The sequence below is a fragment of the Anoplopoma fimbria genome, chromosome 16 (genome assembly GCF_027596085.1).
Source record: "Anoplopoma fimbria isolate UVic2021 breed Golden Eagle Sablefish chromosome 16, Afim_UVic_2022, whole genome shotgun sequence".
Lineage (NCBI taxonomy): Eukaryota > Metazoa > Chordata > Actinopteri > Perciformes > Anoplopomatidae > Anoplopoma > Anoplopoma fimbria.
In genome coordinates, this window is record NC_072464.1 from 4,214,013 (window position 1) to 4,227,922 (window position 13,910).

Below are 13,910 nucleotides of genomic sequence, written 5' to 3' on the forward strand. Positions count from 1 at the left end.
CTAGTCACTAAATACTCCACTTTCTCCGCATCAGCTCTAACCCTCGATGGTAAAGACTGGGAGATACAGATGTAATTATCAGTGCATTAATTAACTTGTGGGCCAGAAAATCAGAAGTCTAGTTCGCTATAGGAGAAAGGGGTATTGGCAATATGCATTGAGTGACAGAGCAAAGGACTCACACAATCAACAAGTACGTTTTAGAAGCTGTATTGTGTAGATTTAAAGAAGTAAAAATAAAAAAATAAAAAAATAAAAAAACATGAGATATCAACCAGTTTCTCAATATATCCAGCCACTGGGAAAATCAGAATATTGGTAACAAAATAACAGTCCTTCGTTTGGGTAGCTCGCCACTACCACTGAGGTTCCCCACTACCTCTACAGAGATGGGAGAAATCCCAGCGGGAGAAGAATCTTCATGCAGATCTCACCAGGAATCCATACAAGCAAAAAGACCCGGCCTATAAAGGCCAGAAAAAGGGTCACTATAACATTCATATAAATAAACTATAATTAATACTTAAGTAAGTATAGTACATACTACATTTAATACTAAATGTAAATAAATGCATATTAACACATATTTATACATATACATTGTTTTCTAATAATCATGTTAACTACTTTTTAACACATTCTCAACATTAACATGAGACAAATGGCTGAACATTTCTTTCCGTTCATCTCCTTTACTTTTAACTAAAACACCGTAATGTAAAACAATTTTAAACATACATGAAATTAATGCCCCATTAATCCACATTAACATTAACAGTTGCACACTTCAACTCTGTTCATCAGACGAACATCAATAAAGATTACTCACCAGAGGCTCAAACATCACATATACACACACACTCCGGGTACAAGGCAGAATACACTGCTCTCATCAGTCCAGGTTCAGCTTTTGAAAAGACAGGGACACGGGAGTTCAGTAATAAGCAACGAAGTATAACGAATATGCAACGAAGTATTACAGTGGCTAATGGCATGAGCTAGCGCTATAGTTGTTAATAACCAACTCACGTTCTCCTTCGTTTCCGTCACAAACAAGCTCCACTAATCAACCAAAGCAACAACAAAAAACTTCGTTCTCTGCGCCTCCGATAATTATTCAACGTTGGGATATATCTGGCTCTCGCAACAATAATTTCCTTCAAGAGAAAGTTTGCATGCCGCCACCTCGACAATGGTCCGGCATAGAGAGAGAGAAACGGCACGTACACCTTGACGGTGTCTGATTGGCTACGCTACGTTGTCTTACGTGAACTCCTCATGTCACCCGAATCTTGTACACTTTGAGAAAGGCACATTCGCCACATTTGAAATAAACAAAATATTATTTTTAAACAGATATAAATAACCTTATGTATATTAATCTTTTTATTGACATATTTAGGATTTCAATCATAAATCCTATTCATATTATGGAAGATTATTTTAAAACAAACCCTATTTATTTATCTATTTATCTTATCTATCTTATTAATTTATTGATCTAATCAATTAACTGAAACTGGTCTTCTGATAAGGATGGATATTTCATGGCCAGTATTAAACAGGCCCTATTATGCTATTTTCTGGGTGCATATTTTTATCTCAAGTTACAGTTACAACATGTTTACATGCGTTAATGCTCATAATCCTCCTTGTTTTTCTCATCCTGGCTGTCCTGCAGCACCTCTTCTCTACCTCTCTCTGAAACGCTCCATTGTAGTGCTTGCTCCTCCCTCCAGAAAGCAAAGTCTGCTCTGATTGGTCAGCTAGCCCGCTCTGTTGTGATTGGTCAACGTTTTGCATGCGTCGGAAATGTCCTGCCCCTTACAAACAGAATTTAGCCCTGTCTTCCAGAGCTGTTCAAAACACTGTTGAAGCTTTCCTCGGCGAAATGCAGCGAACACAACATAGAGTTTTCGTTGTACTGCTCTAAAAATGAAATGCTCATTTCATCCAGGGTAACTCCTTTTAGGCGTGGACTTCAGGTTTTACACTCTACGGACCTTTTACATGTACAAAAACATATATAACACACTAAAGGAGAGGGAAAAAGTGGAAAAGCATAATAGGGCCACTTTAACAAGACATACATTTTAATTGCCTGTCTGTGTTATTTCTGTCAGTCTGTTCACAATGCAGGTTCATAATCAGCAGCAGAATCAGGTTCCACAAATTGTAGGATGTATGCATGTCAACCTTTCCAATCTCTACCTTCATTTTCTGTTACCTCTATACTATAAAAATCTAAACAAAAATGTGTTAAAAATACTTAAATACTCAAACAGTGCATCATGAGTTGTTGTCGTCTCATTTGTTAAATAAGATTCCTCCGTCTCCTTTTTAGCATCTCCATTGGGAGGAGGTATGATAGGACGAAGAGACACCAGTGAGGAGCCATGTTGGCCAAATGGAAAGCACTTACAGGCTGCCATTCTGTTGTCTCTGCTTATAATTGAAGATTGGGTGTGGCTGCAGGCTGAAAGCAGCTGACGCAAGCAGAATCAGGAGGAGGATGGAGGACTATGTTGCACAAACTACACACAAAGCATCATGGACAATGTCTCCCTCAAGACGTACTTAGGTACAAGATCACCTTCATCAGTGGAATGATACAACACTTTTCTCCCATTAAGTGTTCTGTCAGGAGATCCTTGCAGCCTGAGACTCCAACACTGGAAAGTCTTGCACATTTACTGCAATTGCACAAAAAGCAATATAAATGTGTGCAATTACCTTGTGCATTGTTTTAAAAGCCACTGTCATGGACAATAGCGACATACAATGGACAGTTTTACCTTAATTACTATGAACGTGGGCACTAGGGGTTATTTGAGCTAATCCTACGTACAATCACCTACTGCTTATTCCTCCTGTTTATCCCAATAAATCCTTTAAAAGAATAAACTATATTTATTCAATAGATTTTAAAGATGCGCATCTTAAGTTTAAGAGTAGATAGATATAGAGAGACGGACATACAGATTGTTGAATTTTCTTTTTTTCATGGGCTATGTTATCAATAACAAGAATATATCATATATATCCTGTAATCCTGTAAACACTTTTTGATTTTTTTCTGCACGGTTTCACATTGGGTGCCAAAAGGGCTGCTAGGTCTCCTTATTATCATCAGCTGTAGTATACCACACACACACACACACACACACACACACACACACACACACACACACACACACACACACAAACACACACGTCCACCACTGGAACAGGTTCTAGCAGGTCTTCCAGATGGCTCGTCTGACCTTCCACTAACAGGCAATTTATCAGCAACAGTACTTGTTTTCTCATTAGTTTGTATTTTTGGGCCAAAAACAATAGTGAGAAAAAGACAGACATCAGAATATGAGTTGACAATTAATCACATATTCCTCTAACCTCTGGCTGTGAGGCGCCTGAGTGTCTCTTCTGATATGCTGTGACTCACAACACAAGGCCTTAATGAATGCCAGCATGTTAAAAATGTAGTTTACGTTTTAACCAAAGTCACTCATCATTTTCTAAGGCAGGAGAAGTTAAAACATAACAGTAATATTTCTTGAGCAAACATCTAGAGGAAGGTTTGGATGTTTGACTGTCGACATTTTTCGATAGGGATAGCTGACTCAAAGTAGTTTATCGGGGCCGAAGCAGAAATGCTATTTCTTACTTATTTCTTCTTGAAGTTGGCAGGAACAATTTAGTCCATCAATCCAGTTTTTCTCAAAAACTGTGAAAAGAATCTCCCTCCACATGTATTGCTCAATTGACACCAAATTGGCTGCAATGTTTTGTGTATTTATGCTTCAAACAAACCTTATACAACCAACTCAAGTATGTTAAAGAGTCCTGATGAGCAGGTGGCACCTTGCATGGCTGTGAATGGGTAGATGATGATGAAGCGCTTTGAGTGGTCGTAAGACTAGAAATTAGCTATACAAGTACAAGTCCATTTACCATTACCATTAACTTTTTGTATTTTAGGTAGATGCATATTGAACACTATTATATTTAGTACACCTATTCAAACATTTTGTTGTAGTTTGTATACATGTACCCAAATTACTCTATTATGTTCCTACAACTGCTAATTGAATATAATAAATAACCTCATTTCAGATTATGACAGGATCAGTAGTGGTTCAAGACCATTTCAAATGGGGGGTCAGGCTGGGACCACATGCAATTTTAGGGATATCAAAACATGTTTTGCATAAACTATTACATATCTCTGGAGTGAAAGTGTGCATCCACTATTCAGAGGTTAATCCCTGGCCCCTTCAGTCTGTCCAAGTGTCCTAGGGAAAAGAAACCTCAAATTGCTGTAATTGTGCCTGTAGATGTTAATCGCTCCGGAGGAACAGGTATTACGTTGTAAGTGTTTGAATGTCTGTTGTGTTCGGCAATGCTCCCTGTCTCATAATATGTCATGTTTGTGCTTCTGACTTTCCCATTTCTCTGGGTAGCTCAACATGATCAAGAGGTACCATTGGTGGGTTGGTAGGTTGTGAAAACCAGGTGATGCAAGATGAACATTTTGTACCTACTCAGGTATTGTGCTGTGTTAATTAGAGACATATGACTTCAAGTTTTGATCACTAAGTTTCTTTATTTTTTACTATTTGTGCTGCCAAGGAAATTGTTATTTTCCCCCTTGGGAACAATCAAGTCTTATCTTAACAGATAATGATAAATTATAATTTATTGTAATTACCAGTAACTAACTAAAGGTTTTACTTTACTGTAGTTGAGAAAAAAGTACAGTATTTCCCTCTGAGTTTAAGTGTAGTATAAAGTAGCAGAAAATGAACAGTCATGTAAAGTACCTCAAACGTGTACTTCAGTACAATACATAAATTTACTCTCCACAACTCCATTGGCTTACTTTTTCAGACATGTCGATCTGATGCCAGCATGTTTTCATGGTTTGTCCCAGCAATTTTGTTATGGCCTCTTATCTTATTCTCAGGGGATTGTACTAGAATTTGGTGCATGAATCAGTTTCTGCAAAGAGCCGTTAAAATCATATGACATTACTAACAGAGACAGAACGTTACAGAATGCCAGATGCTTCTTACTGACAGTAGGGCAACAAATCAAGCCGATACTTCAGCTTCTGAGCTATGAGATACATTGGGGCAGCACAGGATATACTTTTAATAACCAGGAGCTACAGTGTGTGATTACAAAGATGCATGCAGGTAGTTTTGCATTAAAACACGACTTTTTCCAGTCCTCCACCTTTCACATTATCATTTAGTCTTTGTTGATTAATAATATGAAGTGACATTTCGTCATACTTCTTGTTTGCAAATGTCAAAAAAATATTGGAATAAAAAATAGGTTGTTAACACATATTTTGCCATACTTTTCATTGGGAAAATTAACACTGCACCGTAGACAGCCAGTAGTAGGCCTACCTTTAGTGTGGTATTATGTATTGATGAACCCTGTGACATTGTAAAATATCTGGAGTGAATGTGGCCATGAGGATGTATGTAGCCTTGTCAATGAGAGAAAGGTCCTTTGTATTACAGGGTCAAGTATACAGTATTGCTTGTCATGGCTCAGCAAAGCATCCAGAAATCCTGTACAAAAGAATAAATCCATATGTATGAACAAACCTTGTAAAATGAATTACAGCACTAAAAGGCCAAGACAAAACATTTTTTTTTGTTTTTTTTTTTAAACTACAGTCACTCAAAGGAAACCACTTCACCACCAACAAGCTAGAGTCTTGACTAACACCTCATTAGCGGTTATAACACAGCTCTTTCCTCTGTAACACTGCCAAAGGTGTACTGAAAATTGTCTGCTAGTGACATAACTGGCAGTCTGTATATGTGGAAAGCTTCAGCTCATACTTCCTGGATTTAAGTTGTTATCCTTATGGGCTTCACCTTGTCTTTGTTCACTGTGAAGAAACTTTGGAGGACTTAGGTGAACTGAGCCAATGGAACCAAGTGCTTTGTATGTGACTGTATTTTTGTCAGATTCTGTTTGGCTTTTAACACAGACAGACTTCTGAATGGATACCACAGAGGGAGTTGAAACTTTATCCAAAGACTGCCTCAATTCAGCACAGCTACTTGACTTTATAGACAAGTTAGAAAACTCTTAAGAACACAACTATACAGACAATACTGAAATGTGCTTAACTAAGACTCACTAAGACTTTTCAGTCCCATAATGCATTAAACAAACCAATGACTTGATATGCCTGGAATGTATTTGATTGAATACTGACAAACCAATGATAACTGTCATGACTCTGTTGAAAAACTCCAAACTGATTCATCTTAGTAAAATCAAAGCTCAGCATTAATAGCCACAAAGTAATAGATCATCAAAGTCTGCTCATGAGTAGCAATGACAAAGAAAACTGAACCAGTCCAGTATCCTTAGGGAATTCTGTTAATCTGTCATAAATCTGGACCACTCCAACATTCAGTGCCGATGCCCTTTATGTAGCAAACTGAAAGTAAGGATAGGGTGTAGGCAAGGGTTGTGGATGGGGGCATACCGCATCAAGCTATCATGAAGGAGACCAAACTTTGTGTCCTTTCCAACCTGTTCTCACAGGTTAACTGACATAGTATAAAGTATCCAAGGTATTCGATACAGGGCTGACAGGAAGGTTGGTGAATGGGATCAAAGGACGTGTGAGACCACTGTTGGTGTCCCATGCTGAAACTAAAAGTACATTTTCACATTTTTCTTCTCAGTTGTTTGCCACATGTGACGCTAGTGTCCACACTTTGAGTGTAGTTTTGTAATAACTCAAGTTCTTATTTTAACGCCAACCACAATCTTTTCTGAAGCCTAACAAAGCACTTTTGTAGCCTGAACCTAACCAAGTAGTTTCGTTTCATAAGTAAACCTAAAAACTAAGTAATGTTGGAAGTTTATTTTAAAAAGGCACTGTATGCATGTAGCAAGTGGAAACTGTCTGTCCCCTCTGAACACTGAAGTTCATTTTGAAAAGTCACAACATTGTCGCAAGTTATGATTTTTCTGAGTCGCTAGTCACGTGACTTGTTTTTTCTGGAAAATCAGGTGAGATATAAGTCAATTTAACGTAAAACACTCTCTTTTCCTGAACTTAAATATGTTGTTTTGTTGCCTAAACCTGTGTGGACGGAAGTTTGTTTTGAAAAGACATGTGCATCTAACAAGCTAATAACATACCGTACCTGAACTGATTCTAGGGGATTTACTAAAGTGTCACAGTCTGCTTCGGCGCACTGACCGAGCTGCAGTATCAGACCCATTGTTGGTAGCATGTGCTGTTCTTTTACAATCTAAAATCCAACCATAATATCTTCTTCTTAAACCCAAGTATTTTAATTGCCCAGACAACTTTCCATAGGAATTAAGCCATACTGAAAAATCAGCAATTCATGATTTACGTCTAGTGCCAATACAGGACGTAATGTGCTCTTTATGTAGCCAGCAGAAAGTAGTGATGTGGAGGTTCGGTTGGTTGGATGCCGTTTAGTGTGATATAATAGATCAGCATCTTTATTATTGAGAAACTGGCAGGCAGTTAGCTTAGCTTCGGATAAAGACTGGAGACTAGGTGCTTCTGATGTACAAAATATGTCTAGATTAGTGATATTAAACCATGTTTGAAATCCTGTTTTATTAAACACTAGTAGCACTGATACAACAAAAAAATATTGTTTTTTTATAACCTGCAGTACCTTTGACGGGTCAAGGGATTAACTAATCACCATTTTCTCATGTGTTGAACAAAGTATTTTGATGACAAATGATACTCTGGCATCCCTAGCTGTGCCATATTGTAGGCTAGAACTGTATTTTCCCAGTTTAACCCTACAACATATTTTCTCAGCAGAAACTATTTGCTACAACAGACAATACTTTGACTTCTTTAAAACCAACCCATTTAAATACTGTATGACAAACTATCCTTTTACCGGGCCATTTGGCAACACATCAGAACAACTTCTTTGACATAGTTTTATGAAAATAAGTCCCGCCACAGCAAGTTTTTATTTCTTGTGTTCTAAACAAAAGACTTATTACATTAGAGACGCTCACGAGAAACCGGGGGCCTTCTAGGTCAGAGCACTTTGTGACGGGAAGTGTAAATACAGAGAGGCAAATCAAGTTAGGATGCACTCAGTGCTCATTTGCTGACAGCATGAAATAAAAGCAAGGTGCAATAAGATCTGTGCAAGGAGTTTGCTGAAGGTGAGCTGTGGGAGCACTGTAATGAGCAAAAGATCCACATGTGATTGACTAAGAGGCAGCTAATTCGATCTTAGCCCTCCTTAATGAGTAAGTCAGCTCTCAGATGGGGGCAGGGGAATGAAAGTGGGATGAAAACATGGGGTCACTTGCTTTCAAATCAGCTGCCACTTCAAAAGGGAGACACAATGATGAGAGCCAGCAAGCGACTAACAAAAAGTTTGTTTCTCGAGGGTTCTTTTCTCTGACTTCTCTTTTCACAGTGTAATTAATTAAAGCAAATCAAGCCAGTGCAAAGATGACAGGCAGTCTATCACGTCCTGTTTTCATTTGCAGCCTCGCGCGATGCCGACGAACGGCAGAAGAAGGGTGGGACCACGCTGAGCAGGTTGCAGAAACGGGAGCCAGATTTCATTTTTCACTTTCACCACAAGAGACATGCAGAGAACAAACAAACTGAACTGTACTGACTGTAAAAAAAAAATGACTTTCCAGTTATGAACTTCTAATTTATTATAGTCTTTCACAGACAAATTACAGTTTGCATAAATAGGAATACATTTGTTTTCATTGCATGACTCCGACAGCCACATTCTACTTCTCTACTAATGATTTTGCAGGTTTGGATGTTTCTAATGTTCAATCACACAATGTTGTATAAACAATTTGAAGCAGGGCCTCCTCATTTTTAGTCAATTCCTTCAAGTCATAAAACATCCTACTATTAATTATTAAAATCTGCAATGTTATAACTTTCTGCTTAAATAAAATGTAATCTCTTCTAAACATCTGGCAGAGCTCAAGAGCAACTAAAGGTGGTGTCACATGTGAAACAAAATGAAAAGGCATGTGATAAGGTTTAATGTTACATACAGTGGGGACACTTTTAAACGTTTAATATCCAATTGAAAACGTTCTGCTCCATGCACAGAATGTTCATTGCTACAAAGTTAAGAGTTAATTTCACAATAAAAGGTACCATTACATTACGTGGTGGCAAGTAATGTGTTAAGATTACGTGTCGGCACCCCAAAAACGATGTAATGCAAGGTTAAGGCAAAGAAATGTTAGGTTTATGGAACAAAATCACTTTTGTTTAGGAAAAATGTCACCAACGTAACGTAACCATAACTCAACATAAACACAGGTCTTTGATACCAGTACTGTGGTAAAAGAAAAACGTCACTTTTCTATTAAAATTGCAGTCTTACTTGGTTGGACCTTGTAAAATTTCTGTAACACTTCCATGAAAGCTCGAGTCTGAATAGGTCTGGTGCAGTAATGAGTCTTAAAACCCAGAAATCAGTCAAGATTTTTGCACTTCCGGTACCCATTACAGTCATTTTTTAGTTTTTTTCTCTTGAGGTCTTTCGTTTTTTTGTATGGGTAACTTGTTACTTGACCTCACACAAATTGCAACAAAAGCTATTTAACTTGTACTGTACCCCTAAGGCATATTTGCCGAAACGGCATATTTGAAAGGGTTTCAATTAGAGATGGGCAGTATTGCTGTTACTTGTATTTTAAATAAAATTACCTTTGAGTATTTTGTAATTGGTATACAGCAGAGCTGAAACCCCCAGCATCCGACCGACCCAACGCCCCAAAGAAGCCAGCGCATTCCTGTCTCAAACTGTTCAGTGCATTGTTAATATGAAGCCTTTTGTGGCTCCAAAAGGAGCTGAGGGAAATATATAATAAATTGCTTTGAATTATGTCATTAGTCAGTGTCTCTGGGGACTGACGAGGACACGATCCAAAATGACAAATGTGGGGGTGGGAGTTGGAGAAAAAATTGGCATTATGGGTAATGTAGGTTTCATGTTATGACAGGGAAGTGGAATGAATAGAATATAAAACGCAATATCTCGGATTCTGCTGCACTGATTCTTGTTTTATCCCGACTTGATTTTTAGTAATTCTTTCTTCGGAAGAAAAAAAAAATTGCAGAATTATCCATTGAATAAAATAAAATCTATTCAATTTGTTAATAAATTAAACAATAAATGTTTCTAATATTCTGCCCCCTATGCCCCTCATGTGTTTAAGTGGGGAAACAGCTCCCAACATAATGCAGTTCAGTTCAACAGCACTATAAACTACAAGCTCAATTAAAAACAGTTGACGTAATGCCTGTCTAGTATCTCTGTAAAGTTTATGCCTGAGCTGTTGTGTTGGATCACTTTAGATTTTACAGGTTTACCTAATAAAGTGGCCACTGAGTTTAAGTTTTTAAATCGATGATGCAGCCTCTGAGAAAAAACTCTTCCTCCTGTATGTTGTTTTCCAGCTCACCGCTATTCTCCCCCAGTTACACCATTCACGCAAAGCAGGAGACAATTAATATTGAAGTATATTCTGTATCTGCCCTGTCGTGTTTGAATAGAGCTATTACAGAACATCTACAAAACTGACACCTACGTTTGAAAGACCTGAAGCCATTATAGTTGAGGGATCCTTGTGTGTGTACATTGTTATGTGCTTTTTCTGTGTTCACCATTGTGTGGAAGCCTTTCACCGCCAAGTCGCTGTGTAATAGACACTTGAAAGCTGATATGAGAAAGCCAATGAAGCAAAGCATAGCCTTCTAAACAAGCATCAATAATAGACAGTGGCAGTATCTCCTGGGCTAAACACTGCAGGAGGTACGTAGTCTGGTGAAACCAACCATCTGTGGCCCACACAAAAACCCTCTGAAGCTCTGATCTAGACCCCCTCCTGCTCTCATCAACCAGGCACCCTCACTCCCAAGTCCCCAATACTTAAGGGACTTTACAGCTATTTAATGTTTAATGCCCTCTAAAGCCTAAAGAATGCTAATTTCTGTGGCCTGCTACCAATTTTCTTCCCTTCACTCTCACCCCAAAATTACAAATCTGTTGTCTCCACGGCCCTATTTATCCCCAGTGTTACAGCTGGGGACAATTATGCACAGGAAGCTCGCAGGGGGACGTATTTTGGAACAGCCAGGAAGCGAGTGGCGGATCCATCCTTCAAGGAAAGAGAAGCACTTTAGACTACAGGGGGTCCACTCTGGCCACGGGCCCTTCTGGGGTCTCTTCACTGAACCCCCTCCAGTTCATCATCACCACTATGGCCTCTGAAGATTAGCCAAAACAGGACTTGGAGGCGGTTGGGGGGTTTAAAGAAGGAGGGATGAAAGAAAGGGAGAAAATGAAAAGCAACTCTGGCCCTTCCCTCTGTTTACCCTCTGTCCTTCCCTCCTACTGTGCACTGCCCTCAGGTGTTTCAGCAACTAATGCCATCGTATTTCCGTACAGAAGAAATGTTTTTGTTTCTCTTTCTAGAGCTCTCATCTTTGATAAATGTAATCAGCATTGACCCTTTAAATAGCATTGTTTTCTTACACATCAGGAACAGGACAACTAACCAATATTTGTATAGAATAAATGAAAGGAAGCCAATTAGCCCTTATTCAACGTTTTCTTTTCATCTCCATAAAATTAGCTTGATTAAAAGAAAAATGATTACAAAAAACAAACTAATTTTAGCCTGAAAAAAGAGCGTTTTATGAAATTGTTACATTTTTATGATATAATAAATCAGAGCAGCATGTGAAAATGTCAGGGAAACCCTTCTTGAGTGGTCAACAGCTGTCACTGGAATGTACTGAAAACTTGAACTTTCGACCTTCGGCCGTTCTTCACCACAACTGCTTAGATACAAAAACTTTGGATTTTGGATCATGAACTTAGCTCTCTTGGTAAGCCGCTAGCATGGAGGACAAGAGGGTTTTAGCAAAATAATATATTTAGATTTTTGTCTTTTCAGTCAATTCAAATTACTTTGTCGATGTTTAAATTCCAAAACAAACAGGATAAGTTGAGAAAAAACCACAAACAAATCGTAGTTTGACCGTGGACGTTTTTTCCCAGACCCTTGAGGTCACAACCATAATGTTACATATATTTTGATATGAACCAGCATATTATCCTTTTTCAGCAGAGAAATATCCACTAAGTGCCACCATGCTAGCTCTGCAGCATTAGAGGACGTTGAGCTATTGGTCTATTCCTTGGACGAATTAACTTACTTAACTTAACATATCCATCTTCAGCCTTTTGAACACATGGCAGCCATCATCACCATCCATTACTGAAGTTGCTTTCATCTACACCAGGCAGCGGGCATGAATATTTCTGTGTGTGTGTGTGTGTGTGTGTGTGCTTGTGAGCATTCAGGTGCATTGTGGGAAGGTAGGCTGATAAACATCCTCTCAAGGGAAGCAGGTCGAGGTGACATTTATCTAAGGGGACTCTTTTGTTCTTGAAATGTCCCCCGTGCTTTCAATAATTCAACAGGCAGCCTTTTCTTCTCTTTACTTCCGCTTGACACGATGCCAACATTTACCACCTCAGGGTTAAATATGTTCTCTCCTTCACACCCTCAGCAGACGTATACGGAGGAGTCACACATCAATGGGCTGTTGTTTACAAGGCTGTGTATCTATAACTGTACATAGACTGTACTGCCTTACTTCTTCACAGGATCACACCTGTCATAGTGCGTCCTTGTGATCACTTTCCCCTTGAGTCGGATTATAGATGGGTTTTTACAGGAAATATGTTAATGCTAGTCTTTTTCCATGTGTCAGATTTGCACAGTTAAATGATGTGTGAGTGTTGCTTTTGGCTTTAATTATACAAAAGATAAAGTTCATCAGGGCCCTAACATCAGGGTCTAACTTATAAACTTTTCTTGGCTGTGTCCTTGTGCAACCCAACATCTTATATTAGCTCCATAGAACATACATCAAAAAGCATGTAGAAAACCATTTATATCCTAAAGAGAAACTTTCCTCATGAGAAAATAAACAGCATGTAGTTTATTCAGATGCTGTTTACTTGACCAGAGTATTTCCCTGCACTTAACCAAATACTTTTTACACTTTTGTTTCTCAGCATTAACCCAGTAGATTTTATACCTAAATTAAGCTTTCGACCTTGTTCAGTCAGCACTTGTGTGACCCTGGTTTCATCACTTTTTATTAAGTAAGCCATTGGTATTTTAATTTGTGCCTATATATGGGGTTCACCCTACAACGTCTTGATCATGATCCAGCTGTCAATAAGATCAAAATCAGGCTGGTTTCAGCTCCAGATGAATTTGAAACCAGCTTCGAAGAACCCTGAAATCCAGACTCATGTGAAATCCACATTCTTCCTGGGAAACGGGGCCCTAGTGCACTCTTGGCTGTCCTTTTTAAATTAATTTACTTAACTGGGCCGTTAATGAGCCTCTCTAGGACGTTAGTAGACAGGATGTGGGGAAATATATGTCAATGTAAAATCAATTTATGACCATAGGATGAAAAATGACCATAGGGTACAAACTCTTTTGTCATTGAAACTGTCGTCAACAGCACATCAATAATGTCAGATATTGGCGACATAATATGAGTCATATACACCATCAGTTTTATAAATCTACCATCTATTTCCCTGGAGATAAGAGAACATTGTTTCAAAGTCATTTGGTGAGGTATCACATTGGGCTTCATTTTGGCAAACACACACACACACACACACACACACACACACACACACACACACACACACGTTTTGCCCCCGATCAGCCACAGTGAATGTCCCGGGTGGGATTTGGCACAAGAGCCCACCTGTCCCAGGCCAGAGGACAAGACAGAGTGATCTGCCTCTCACTCTCATTTCCCCCAAGGC

The 13,910-nt window shown here is 38.7% G+C and overlaps 1 long non-coding RNA gene across 1 annotated transcript; it reads right to left on the reverse strand.

The window, feature by feature from the left end:
• Positions 1 to 49: 49 nt before the first annotated feature.
• Positions 50 to 1,439, reverse strand: LOC129105049 (uncharacterized). The gene is made up of 3 exons (XR_008531807.1): positions 1,030 to 1,439; positions 830 to 907; positions 50 to 464 (listed from the first exon to the last, which is right to left on the reverse strand). It is a non-coding gene; the product is annotated as an uncharacterized LOC129105049 (long non-coding RNA).
• Between the last annotated feature and the right edge of the window lie 12,471 nt (positions 1,440 to 13,910).